This window comes from Coccinella septempunctata, chromosome 8 (assembly GCF_907165205.1).
Source record: "Coccinella septempunctata chromosome 8, icCocSept1.1, whole genome shotgun sequence".
In the NCBI taxonomy this organism is placed as follows: Eukaryota; Metazoa; Arthropoda; class Insecta; order Coleoptera; family Coccinellidae; genus Coccinella; species Coccinella septempunctata.
In genome coordinates this window covers 6,198,693-6,213,738 of record NC_058196.1, presented here as the reverse complement: position 1 = coordinate 6,213,738, position 15,046 = coordinate 6,198,693, and the positions used below count along the sequence as shown (strand labels likewise).

General features: G+C 36.7%; 1 protein-coding gene across 2 annotated transcripts in view; it reads right to left on the bottom strand.

Annotated features, from left to right (window-relative positions):
* Positions 1 to 15,046, bottom strand: part of LOC123319555 (tachykinin-like peptides receptor 99D) — a 709,883-nt gene that overhangs the window by 87,873 nt on the left and 606,964 nt on the right. The window lies entirely within an intron of this gene.

The following is a 15,046-nucleotide window of genomic DNA, read 5'->3' as shown; positions in this document are numbered from 1 at the left end:
GTCCCTGCTCGTTGCGCCATTTTTGTAACGCGCGTTTCTCGGAGAAGCCTTAATCTCGAGCGCCAGCTATTCTTTTCAATAGGAAGAATAGCAAACCTACCAGAGTAGCTGCTAGCCAGAGACAGAGCTCGGTGTTGTCTAGGGTAGTAGCGACAACGAAGAAGTCAAAATCGAACTATGTAAAAGTTTATTCACAACTTCGGAAACTAATTATATGTACAAGGGAGATATGTGTGATATAAAATGTGAGTGATTCTATCAGTGAAAATACATTCGTGAAATCTTATCCGGTCACGAGCACTTTATGAAATTTGTACCGGGTGTAGTGAAAAATTAACGGTTCAATAAAAATGCGCCAACCAGAACTGACGAATGCTAAGGACTTGCTATACGGTATCGGTGTGTAGTTGTATTTCTCCGGGAATGAAACACAATAAGGACGGGTCTGTTCGAGACTTTTATTCGCTGCCCCAAGGGTTTTAGCACACCATGATTGACAGCGAAGAAAATGTCTATTTTTAACGCAACTACGGGATTTCACTGACTACGTGCGGTATCTCTTATTCTCTGCCCCAAGGGTTATAGCACACCATGATTGACAGAAAAGAAGAGACTTCGGATTTCACTTATGACGCGGAACGCGGACAGGGGGGTTGACGGAACTTTCCCTTCAGTACCCCAAGGGCTAGGGCGGACCTGTTCGGGACTTTTATTCGCTGCCCCAAGGGTTGTAGCACACCATGATTGACAGCGAAGAAAATGTCTAGGTTTAACGCAACTACGGGATCTCACTGACTACGTGCGGTATCTCTTATTCTCTGCCCCAAGGGTTATGGCACACCGTGATTGACAGAAAAGAAGAGATTTCGGATTTAACACTTATGACGCGGAACGCGGACAGGGTAAAGAACGATAAAATACAACAGGAAACGATACAGTACAGCAGTGTCAAAGTTAAAGAAGTAACGGCGTAGGTCTAACAAAGAAACTGAACGGTACAGACGGGGACCTACCTCCTTTGTTTCAAGCACTCGAAACTCAAAGGATTTAAAAAGAAAAACTAAAAAATTAATTCTAAGCACTGATGCAAATAACACAAAATGATTATTCTCAACGGCGAAAGTACTACGGAAAATCAACTGAATTTATACTAGAAGTTAGAAACCACGTTAGAAAGCGAAATAATACTCAAGCGAAAGGAAAGCACTGAAGTAAAATTCAAAAGTCAGCCGACGAACTGAAGTAACAGTCGAAAAGTCGAAAAGTGCTCGTCGCGGGGGGAAAATTTGCTTTTATAGGCATATCCCCTCCCACGGTAAAAATCCGAAAATTCCAGAATACGACAAGACTGAAAAACGTCGTCAGCTCCGGTTTATCGCATATCAACAGATGAAAAACGTTGAAATCTTCAGCGGCATGTAAGAAAAACAACGTAAAATACAGATAAGCGGTTTTTTACATTTACTCCGCCTGTCGGAATGAACGTACGGAATATTCGAGAATTAAAATATTTTCAAAGACGGAAATTTAAAACGAAAAAATTCACTAAGATGAACTCCAATTTTCCTCAGAAAACTGGGGTTCATTACAGTACATTTGAAAAAATGTGATCTTTAATCAGGTTTTCACTAGGCGTGCTACAGGGCTAGTGAGAGTAACTCCTGGTGGATGCGCATTACATGTTCATTTTTCCCCCCACACCTCAGGAAATTGTAATTGTAATTGGAATTTGTAAATTGGCCTGCACTGAGCATTGAACATACACAAGGTTAGTGAGAGTAACGTTTGATCAGTGCACGCCATAACGATTTTTGTTGCCTTTCATAGTTAAAGGAAGAAAAGATAATACTCTGTGGTTGCAGTTGTCACTACCTGTCTGTGACTCTGCTGTTGCTAACGCTAACCCCACTTTACTATACCGGCTTTTGCACCTGTTGATCCGACTGGATATGATAATTGTAATTGTTTGTCTACACATTGTCCTCGCATCATTGAGCATTGAGCATATTTTTAAGAAATTTGGGTTGTTCCACAACCAATCAACCCACCCACCTCTGTATTTCGGTAGGTATTCTGATGTCTCATCCGATTTCGAATAGTTATTGACTATATAACATGTTTGTAGAGTCCTGAAGAAGATCCTAACCAGGATCGAAACGTTGACAATGAAATAAAGAAGAGAGAGACCTAAATCACGCTCTTTAATTTCTCACACCCCTTAACTATTGCATATAATCGACTCTGGGAATTATCCGTTCATATATTCAAGCATGGGGTTTTATGCAGAAGTAAGACAAAACTATGGAGTCGCGATGTCAGATGCCCTAAAGAGGTGGTCATCACTCAATTTGAAACTTGCCGCCCATAGAAATCGAAGAATTTTTCTCCTGGAATGCAAGAGAAGAGGTTTAACACCAAAACATATGTCTGGCAACATGAATTACCTTCTCAATTCGGCATCAGACGCCATATCGTCAAGGCAGGCTCAGACAATGAAAGAGCGTTCTCTGCGACTCATCATCCAGTTCGAGATCACAGTCACAGTCACCAAGATCACAAGAATGGAGGATGAGCAGTCCGGATTGTGGGAGAGTCTGGAGGGTTTTCTTCCACAGGAGATGCTTAGTCGGTTCAAACATTACCAACATAACAAATATACTAGATTTTTTACCACAATCAAGGAGAGTAATCTGAGGAAAGTGAGAGCTCTATCAGATGAACAACTCCATAAGTTAAGCCCACAGGACAGATGGGTAAGAAATATCAGCTCTACCACCATACCAGATAGAGTTATCAAATTCTTGGCACTCGGCCCCAAATTCAGTGTGGATGTCCCAGCCAGGAAGATACCCATGTCTAGGTTACTGTCAGACATAGAAAACATCATCAGCCTAAACGACACACTATCAGAAGAAGGAAGAAATTTCAAACGTGCACAAGCAACCAATGTAGTTACCAATTGTATCAAGTCCGGGAGGGGAACCAACAACATATACCACAATGAATTTTTCCACTGCATGAAATACCTGAAACAACATCCAGGTTTGCTAGTTGTAAGAGCTGATAAGGGAAATGTGACGGTGCTAATGGATAAGACCCAATACAAAGAACTAGTGGACACATTACTACAGGATGAACAGTACTATAAACAACTACCTAGAGATCCCACCACGTCGATGCAGAATAAATGCAATGCAGTGATCAAAAGTTTGGTGAACAAGGGCTACATAACACAGACCCAAGGAAAACGGCTGTACAACTACAACTCGGTCCCTGCGAGATTTTACGGATTACCAAAAATCCACAAGCCCACTCTCACAATCAGACCAATTATATCGTGCATCAATACCCCTTCCTCCAAACTGTCAGTGTTCATATCTGACATCCTATCTAAATACTTGTCAGCCTCTAGAAGCATTTACTTCATCGAAGATTCTTTCTCATTTGCTGACCTCATCAATGATTTCCAGCTCCCTGACAACTACGTCATAATTAGTTTGGACGTTATATCACTGTTCAACAACATATCCTTAGACCTTGCGGTTTCAGCAATAGAGAGTAAATGGCAACTTATAAACAACCATACAAACATACCAAAGGAAGAATTCTTGAGCATAATCAATTTCCTGTTCACATCCAACTATTTTGTGTTCGATGGCATCTTCTACTTACAAATTCTTGGCTCACCCATGGGCTCAAACTCCAGCTCCCCAATTGCAGACATAGTTATGGACTTCATTTTGGACAACGTACTTTCTGATGTTCCTTTCCACATCCCCTTCATCAAGAAATATGTGGATGACATTATCTGCGCCGTGCCTGAAGAACAGGTGAGCTACCTCCTTGAAAAGTTTAACAACCACCACCGGAGAGTGCAATTCACCATAGAAAAAGAAACTGATAGAAGTGTTCCATTTTTGGACACGAAGGTAATCAGATTACCTAACAACCGATTAATCTTAGATTGGTACCGCAAACCAACGAGCTCAGGGAGGTACATACACTACCTGTCCAACCACACACATGGACAGAAAGTAAATTTAGTATTGGGATTAAAAAACCGGATTCGACGAATCGCGCACCCCTCCTTGAGAACACAAAACCTTGAAATATTGTTCCAATTGATGCTGGAAAATGGTTACCCCAGGGGTCTATTAAACAGATTGATTCACAGCTCCACTCATTCCGGACAGCCACGGAATGAACACAGGGGCGCATCCACCACAATAGATTTGAATCTAACTTACGCATCCTTACCATTGATCAAAGGCATGACAAATGCTCTGATAAGCCTTTTGAAGACCCCCAACATAAAGTTGATCCCCAAACCAGAGTTCAAGATTGACAGACTCCATAGTAGGATAAAAGATAGCGTAAGCACATTCCACAAAAGTGGAGTGATATATTCTGTTCCATGTTCGATGTGTAATGAAATCTATATTGGACAGACGTCGCAACAGCTTAAGAAGAGGTTGGCTCAACATAGAAGCGATATCAAGAACCCCAATAAGATATGTGCCTTGGCAGACCACAGCAGAGATAGAGACCACTTAATGGACTATGAGGCCACTAGGGTCCTAGATTGCGAACGCAATGGAGGAAAGCGTTCCTTTTTGGAAATGTACCACATCAAGCGCCACCCCAATGCCATGAATTACAGAAGAGATGTAAACCACATCAGCAGCATCTATTCCTACCTAATCCACTTCGACCAGGTCAATGAAGGTGACCCATCAAGACCACGAAGTGTATCCAGTGACGGAGTGCTTTCTGACGGCAGCAGGTCAGGAATCGGTTGACCGTCGTGAGTGATTGTCCACCAAATTCAGTGACAGTGAATTTGTGGCTAAACATATTGATCGCGACTGATTTTAAATTAAGAATTCAGTGAGAGTGAATTGGACAATAATTAGCGACTGATAATAACTTATAAAATATAAATTAAGAAACGACATCTAAATAAGCATCCCACAAAGGTTGCGAGTGGCTTTCGATTGATGAGCACTGATGGATGTGCTTTTGCTTTCACATCTTCATTTTAAGAAAAAAAAAAACATGTGGTTTTTTGATCAACGTTCTGCAGCATTCTGCAGGGTTAGTGAGAGTAGCTCCTGGTGGATGCGCATTGTACATTCATTTCCCCTCGCACCTCTGGATTTGAGTTGTAATAAAATTTTTTAAATTTTTTGAAGTTTTTAAAATGTGATGTACATTTGAAAAAATGTGATCTTTAATCAGGTTTTCACTAGGCGTGCTACAGGGTTAGTGAGAGTAACTCCTGGTGGATGCGCATTACATGTTCATTTTTCCCCCCACACCTCAGGAAATTGTAATTGTAATTGGAATTTGTAAATTGGCCTGCACTGAGCATTGAACATACACAAGGTTAGTGAGAGTAACGTTTGATCAGTGCACGCCATAAAGATTTTTGTTGCCTTTCATAGTTAAAGGAAGAAAAGATAATACTCTGTGGTTGCAGTTGTCACTACCTGTCTGTGACTCTGCTGTTGCTAACGCTAACCCCACTTTAATATACCGGCTTTTGCACCTGTTGATCCGACTGGATATGATAATTGTAATTGTTTGTCTACACATTGTCCTCGCATCATTGAGCATTGAGCATATTTTTAAGAAATTTGGGTTGTTCCACAACCAATCAACCCACCCACCTCTGTATTTCGGTAGGTATTCTGATATCTCATCCGATTTCGAATAGTTATTGACTATATAACATGTTTGTAGAGTCCTGAAGAAGATCCTAACCAGGATCGAAACGTTGACAATGAAATAAAGAAGAGAGAGACCTAAATCACGCTCTTTAATTTCCCACACCCCTTAACTATTGCATATAATCGACTCTGGGAATTATCCGTTCACATATATATATATATATATATATATATATATATATATATATATATATATATATATATATATATATATATATATATATATATATATATATATATATATATATATATATATCTCCACATATATATATATATATATATATATATATTTTTTTTTTTTTTTTTTTTTTTTCTTCACCATCTCTATGCTATGGGTTTTATCTAACTTTGATCGGACAAAGAAATTGTCAAAATCAAAATAGTGTTCAGAATCCTTGTAGGAATTTTCTAACGATTCGGGTGGTATACAGGATGACTTGCTTTTGGGAAGCAGAAATGACATCAGGTTCCAGGCGTAATCTCTTAGTGTTCTCCAGTAGATGTGTCTCCACCAAGCCATTCACCGATATGATCATCGGGAGAATGCTGATCGTCCTCAAATTGTAGAGTTCACGCAGCTGAAATGCCAAGTCGCCGTATTTGGTAATCTTCTCCGTGTATGCTTTCGCAATGTTATCGTCCGCCGGGATCGTGAACTCTACGTTTTTTGTTCGGTGTCGAAGAGCGCGATATCAGGTCTGTTATGCATCACCGCTCGATCCGTCACTAAAGTGGAGTCCCAATATAGTCTGTAGCGTGCATTCTGTAGTAGAGGTTTTGGGACATATATGTAAGATGGTAGCTCTTCCTGGAGTAAACCTAGCTTCAACGCAACTTGTTGGTGGTAGATCCTCGCCATGGAGTTATGCCTCTCCAGGTAATCTCTTGGAGCTAGTATAGGACAAGAGGAAGTCACATGTTGTAATGTTTCAGGTGCTTGGGAACATTTGCGACAGCGATCAGATGGTACGTCGAGTTTGGCAATACTTTTCTGGTACATTCTTGTGGGCACCACTTGGTCCTGTATTGCCAGCAGTCGACCTTCTGTCTCCGGAAAGAGATACCCTGCTGTCAGGTAAGTTAACGACTCCTTTTTATTGATATTTTCTTTTTTCAGGCAACCAGGGTATCTTCCGTGCAAGGCTTTGGAGCTCCACTCCTCAATGAGTTCTTCCACTGTACGATCAGCCGGTTGGGAGTATGACCCCGAGAGGCGCAAAGCCGAGATGTCCCGATCCGCCTCCCGAATCGCCTGGAAGAAAGGTGAGTTTTTTCTCAGAAAATATATATATATATATATATATATATATATATATATATATATATATATATATATATATATATATATATATATATATATATATATATATATATATATATATATATATATATATATAAGGAATGATCGCGCCTAAACAGGGAGGCAATGATATATGTATATATATATATATATATATATATATATATATATATATATATATATATATATATATATATATATATATATATATATATAGTTATAAAGTGTTAATACCACCTCCAAAATAGTAACTCGTTTAAAGCTCTCACCTCATATATATCGCTGTCACCTCCGAAATCGGAGGTGACAACGTTTTGCCTTGTTTTTTAGCTTGTTAGATTCAGGAGGCTTCAGGGATCAACATATCAAAAAATCGTTTTGAGGTCACAACGCACCCCGTTTATGTACTGAACAATCTTTTAGTTCGAGTGTATATCACTGGCGCTAGTGTGCCGAGCTGTATATAGAAGAATTGCTCTGCGGGAATCTTTGCTCGTTAGCACCTCCGAAAATGGCAACGCTGTATTTTCCAAGCATATGTAGACAGGCGGAATATCATTATACGGAGGAATTAACTGAAGAGAGGCGCAGTGCGTTATCACCTCCATTATTGCAATCCAGGCGGCATATCTCAAAGATTTTTTATCGCATTCTTTTGTAGGGGAAAGAATCACGTGGAAGAAAACCAATTTTGGCCCTCTCGAATGGGATTTTGACTGTTTATATTTCATCGTGTGTATCTATGCATCCGTTGAACTTCTTTCATCTCAAGCTAACGCTATAATTCTGAATTTGGCGAACTATTTCATTACCTATCTGAAAACAAAACGATTTAAGTCTTGTCCATAATAATATTGCTTCTCTCTATGGAAATGATCTATATAGATAATACTACCTATTAGTATAACGAATAATCTGTATTGTTACATTGCATATAATAAAAGGAGCTGTTCAGAGAAAAAAAATTTTTTTGGAAAAGAATATTCTGATATAAATGGTGATGAATATTCAAGGACAATGAGCCATTAGGAAAATTTTCATTTCAGAATTAAGAGAAAGAATGGTACAAGTTTAACAATATCACAAAAATGAACAAGATCGGCTACATCGAATGTTGAACATTGTTGTGTTATTTCAAATGGAACGCTCTATATATTTTTCTTAAATCGCTCAGAAACATCTCTCTTATTATCGATTATGGATATTGGATTTTCTCGAAAATTTTAGGAGCTTATCCATCTCTCTGGTTTAAATTTTTTAGTGATGTATCATAAAGAAAATTACCAATTATAACGAAACAAGTAAGATTTTATGAAGAATTATCCAAAACAGATTTGCTCGAGTCAACTTATTTTGAAATTGCAACCATATTTTTCAAGACATGATGAATCTACAAAATGAAGTTAATAATTAAGATAAATACTCGGATACATATGATTGATATACAGATAATTCATGGGTAAATTCATAAAAGCTATGATGAACAGCGGACACTATGATGGGCGCATGATGAAAGGAGAAAGACAAAAGTTAATTTAAGTATTTTCGCATGCAGTTCTATTATTCAAAATAAATGATGATTCTTGTAATTAACAAATCAGGTGCAATTGAAATTTTTGATTTGGTCTTCGATAATAACACATATTGATTAAACTTCTACTATCCAAAATGAATAGGTACATAGATAAAATATATTTGTATACGGGATATCTGTAAATAAATGCGAAGGCCTAAGGGAGATGATTCCTCAATGAAAATAAGCGGGGGTAGTTCCTATAAATTTTTTTCCAAATACAAAGATACAGCCTTTGGAAGGCGTTTACAGTTTTTAATTTTTTTACAGGTTCTAAAAAACACTGAGTCATGCACCTATACATATAATAAAGCACTGAGTAGATTGGTACCAGTTTCAACTTCGGCAAGCTCGTAGTTTAGGCGGTAACATGCTATCGATTTTTTTAATGTGTCTCTCCCTTAAATTCAAAAATTTCTGTTAATAATAATAATAATAATAAACGCCTATACATGTAGAGTTTCGGATTTTGCGAGAATCTACTACTTTTTCTTCAAAACAACAACTGCGCTAAAGGAAATATGTCTCTCGCTTGAATTCAAAAATTTCTGTATAAGTATACAAAACTAGCAGGTCGGGGGATCCAAGATTTCAGGCCGATTTACATTAAAAAAAAACAAAACATAATAAAATGAATTTCGTGAATATCGAGGCTAAAAACTACTATTCTCCGCTATAAAAAATTAGTATTATTCCAATAATATATGTACCGACTTTATTAATGCTACATATTGCTATTACTATAAGGCCCGGTTGTTCAGTTCAGGATTAGGCCGAGATTTAAGATGATCCTAGATTAACCTGACAGAACTGAACGGAAATGTCAAAATCAATCTAGGAACCAAACCGAACAACTGAGCCTATACCTGTAGAGTTTCGGATTTTGCGAGAATCTACTACTATTTTTTTTTCAAAACAACAACTACGTTGAAATCCGTCATTTGACAAAATGAGTTGTCAGTTCATAGCCTGACCAACATTTTCGCAAGCTATTGAAGTATTAATTGAATCGTTCTATAATTGGTCCTAAATTGACAGTCGTATTACGTTTTGTGAACAACGATATGCAGCGGATTATCTAAACATGAAATAAATTCTGAAATGTTTCGGATCATGAGGCTAATTGAATAAGTATCTTGTTCGTATCATTTGTTGAACTTCATTATTCTAAATAAAAATATTCTTCAATGAATGAAAATATAATACCAACACATAAAATTTTTTGATTTATTCGTCATCAAATCATTAAAAAAATTGTTTTTCGAAAAGTTTTGAGTCTTGAGGCAAATAGAATATTGAATTATTTACATCATTATTTGCCGAACTTCGAGGTTCTGAATGAATTAAAATCTAAACTTGATAATATACGACATAATTTTCGCAAGAGTTTCAATGAAATCTGAAAATTTTCATCATTCTGGAGCATTCTGGACATCAATAATTCTCGAATCATCCATGGAATAAATTCAATTTTATCCAATATAACACGCAAAACGAAATGTTACTCGAACTCGGCATCTTGAGCGATTCGTTCCTAAAAGCCCGAATCAGGTAGAAAAGTGTTTTGCAGTAAACAGATGTTGGGCTGAACGTTTCTCACAACAAGAAGAATTTGAATTTTCATACGACGGTACAAGGAGGTACAGGGTGTTTCACAAGTAAACAGACAAATGAAAACCATGAATAGAGGGCATTGAGCTGAGTTCAAAATCACCCCATATACAGGCTGTCCCAAAACTAGTGAATCAAACGTCACAGCACGATAGAGTAAACCAAATATTATCGAATGACACCAACATTAGTTCGACGAAAAGTTACCGTTTCCAAAATAATCAGAATTTTATTAAAATACCTAAAGTTGCCGATTTTCGAACTATTTTTCTTAATAACAGGGCCAGTTTGTGAAAAAGGATATCGATTTTAAATTATATTGAACTAAGATTATTGTTTTATCTCCCCTAATTGAAATTATTTTAAGTAGTTAATCGATAACCATAACCTAAGTAAATGTAAATTAAAACAATTGTTTTTTCTACATGATTTTTAATACTCAGAATAAACAGGGGTGATAATATGGGAGAAAAACGCTATCCTCAATAACAAATTGGCCTTGTGACTGAAAAAATAGTTCGAAAATCGGCAACTTTAGGTTAGGTTTTTTTAGAAACGGTACATTTTCGCTCAACTAATGTTGGTGTCATTCGATAGTATTTGATCTAGTCTATCGTGGTGTGACGTTTGATTCAATAGTTTTGGGGCACCCTATATATAGGTTTCTTCAGCGTTTTTTGAAATTTCTCGAATTTCCGTTCGGCTATAACTCCTGAAATTCTCTATCAAGTCGACTGAAAATTTATATTTAGCCTTGAGTTGTTAATTTCATTGAAACAGAGCATTTAAATTCGACAAAAATCAGGACCGGGCTCAGTGAGGCTTTACTTAACTTCAAACTCATAAAAACACCGTGTATGTAGTTTTTTAATAATAATTTAAACTTTTTATCTGCATTATTACTATTGTCTCAAAATGAATTGATTTTTGGGTTGCCCCACCTGTTGATCATGTCCTAGAAATAATTGTTTTGGTCAGACGCCTCTAAGGAATAGAGCACTTCATTTAAATGTATTTAGAAATTCTTAATTGGTTTCTTTTTCAAAGAATATTCTGTTGAATGTGTTAAACAATCATACCATATTCGGTCTTCAAAATAGTCATTCACAATGATGAAATGTTTCGAAATACATAATATCCAAATATGGATGGAAAAACTACGCTATCTTGAAACTAAAAATTAAAACTTGATCTTCAGAATGAATCTATTTTTCTATGGACAACCAGTTGTGTGAATAAAAACAAAGAAAGAAATCGCGGGGTGTCAGATCTGGAGATCTAGCAGTCCAATGTTGGGGTCCTACTCTTCTAATGAAATGACCTGAAATACTGGTAAATATTTTTGCTGGTGCATGAATATCATCAATGTTTCGATAACAAATTATAATAAGACCAGACCAATCAATAGATTTCCATAGATCGAATAATGACTATAACGGAATCAGTGAAGAATTCGAAAGTGCATTTATCATACTTATTCGAAGGGCGAATCATTACATTCACTAAAAGACCAAAGGAGGTGAAAATTAATTCGGAAAATTACTTCAGGTCCACATTGTCCATAAAAAGCGATCCATTCGGAAGATATCAAGTTACAATTATTATTTTCATGATAGCGTAGATTTCCATTTTTGTTCTTTATCAATAATAAAGCTTATTATCACTGAAAATGACTTATCTGAATAACCAGATATGCTATAAATATCAAAAACAAATGCATGACATATATTGAGAACGAAAAAATTCAGATGAACATTTCCAATTCCATTTTTAAATTTCCACATTTGATTGGGGATCATATTCATACCATTAATTGATGTGAAGTAAAAGTCAATATGCAGCTTTGTTTTTTCCAGTGGCATTTCACCACCAACCAATTATTCATTAAAAATAATCCACTGATAAGGCATACCAAAGTTTCATTGATTTTGAGAAAATCAATGCAGATACCTGAAAAATTCAAAATTATGACGAAAAACTACAAACTGAGTGTATTGCATGAGTGTAAATTTGAATATAGCCTCAATGAGTCCGGTCGTGTGTTCGTCAACTTTTAATGTTCTGTTTTATTGAAACTTACAAGTTTAAGCGGATAATGAATTTTTAGCCGAATCCAACTAAAATATTTGGAGTTATGGCTGAACGAAAATTCGGGAAATTTGAATAAACTCCTCTGTATATCGGAAACGGAATTCCCAAGACACCCATATGAGGTGTTTTTGAACTGAGCTCAATGCCCTCTATTCACGGTTTTCGTTTGTCTGTTTACTTGTGAAACACCCTATGTACTGAAAAATCGCAAAAGACTCCTCGAGCAATTAAGAAATGCCATTAAATCAAGGAGTTTCTGTTGATCTGCTATGATGAAAAATGTCGATATCCAGTTATTATTATTATTTGGAGTGATTAATCGAAAATCCCCAATATCTCAAAAACCAAGGCACTTTTACCAAACGTAAAATATATTTTTCTGAACCGCCATAGAATCCTCTACCCGCAGGCTCCATATTATCCATTCATTGCACCACACCCTGTATAATTATTTTTATTATATCAATGTATTGAGAATAAACAGACATGAATACGAGCCAGTTGTTTTGTTTGAAGGTGAAGCTCCCCTTACTTCAAACTTCTTTTAATTATTTTGACTACCATTTACTCAAGATGATTTTGTTGAAGAATTCAACATTCTTGTAATTATCCGTTCATTTCTTCAAGAGATACCCATTCCCTACCACCTTTGAGTATTCAACTCAATGCTAACACTGCATCAAATGCATTTCATCTTCGGGTTGATTTTTTTTGAATTCTACAACTGATGTAACGTCTTCAACTTTCAGACAAAGAAGATAAACAACAGTAGGTAACTCTCCTCAAGCTACTGATCACTTGTATGTTCCATGCAAATAAATAGATTTGGTATGTCTTCAATCAGTTTGTATAAACGTCAATTATGTTCGTTACATATTTTTGACTTAATATTTTCCGAAGTTATTTGACATTGTGATGAAATAGGTAATTACTGAGAGTCTCACGTAGTACGGACTACGTAGCACTGATTTAAAACTCAAAAGTGTTTTTACAAGCGTTTTAACCCAACATTTTCGTTCCGTACGGAGTGAAAGGTATCCAATTTCCATGGCCAATCCAGTGCTAAAATGAAAGTGAATGAAGTATAGAAGCTGAAAGTAAAACGTATATCTTTGTTGATTCATTCGGGAAATACATCTCAATGGAATATAATGTCCAAAAATTACATACCAGAACAAATTCGGTAAAATTGTCTTATATGTCACGAAAAATTTCATTGCCATATGGGGGTTCATTTGGGGACCTATATGGTATTAAACTCCCCTCTCGGACGAAGTATCGTAGACATAAGCATATTTATTCAAAATTGTTGATATATTCATGAAGAAAAGATAATAATTTTGGTCCAAATTCATTTACACCGAGATCACGAACCTAATCAATCTAATATTAGCGTATGAAGTTTATAAATATTAGATCGTTCTCGAACTATTTACAGGTTTCAATATGTGTGAATGAATCGAAAGAGCAGATGTATTCTATATATGAGTGGAATTCAAGCCGCCTTACTTTCTGTCCTCCTAAAATCTGGCAACGTTGCGGGAGGTGAGAGCGCACCACTAATAAGAAATATATGCGGAGGTAGTAAGGTCTGATTCGTTTGAAGAAAAATTTTTCGATACAAAACTTTTCCCCTCTTTAGGTACCCCTGTTATTTACCTTCCCCTTTACATATATAAACAAAAATTATTCCAACTATATAACTCCTTCACCCGGAGGTCAGGTCGCCCAATGAACTTAACGGAGGTAACAACGAACTACGGGTTCATATATATATATATATATATATATATATATATTGATTTAAATTATTGATTTAAATTAAGGGTGTTTCGACGAAATATAGAGCTTTAATATAATTTGACTCTCATTGGAATTTTGCCCTGAAAAATAGTCGAAACACCCTTAATTTAAATCAATAATTTCACAAACGACTAGTATCCTATAACTTCAACTATATATATATATATATTTTTTTTTTTTTTTTTTTTTTTTTTTTTTTTTTTTTTTTTTTTTTTTTTTTTTTATAGCACCGTATTGAACGGGAGGAAATGCTGCACCCACCGGGCTTTCGCCAAAGCATGTGCAGTCGCTACGGACCTTGGAGAAACCTTCTGACCATTCTCGCCGTACCCAGCATCACCTGTTTCTGCGAACTCGATATAACACTGCGGTCCAGACAAAGTCTTTCAGTGTTTTCGGGCAGATGTTTTTCGACCAGACCATTCACTGAAATGATCAACGGGAGCACACCAACGGATTTAAGCTTATGAATCTCACGTAGTTGGTAAGCGAGTTCATGATATTTTGTTATCTTCTCCGAGTAAGCTCTCGCTAGATTCTCGTCCGCTGGAACCGTGAAGTCCAGCAGCAGGCATGTTTCTTTCTCCTTATCGAAGAGCGCAACGTCCGGTCTATTGTGCGCAACCCCTCTGTCGGTTATAAGCGTTGCGTCCCAATACAACTTGTAGCGCTGGTTCTGCAGGAGTGTTTTCGGCTGGTATAAGTGTTGTGGTATTTCATCATGCAGCAACCCCAGCTTCAGAGCAATATGTTGATGGTATATCCTTCCCATTGAATTGTGCCTATCGAGATAATCTTTGGGAGCCAAAATCGGGCATGAGGAGGTAATATGTTGGATGGATTCGGCTGCTCGAGAGCATTTTCGGCATCTGTCGGATGGGACTGCTTGCTTGGCAATATGTTTCATATACATTCTAGTGGGTACCACCTGATCTTGTA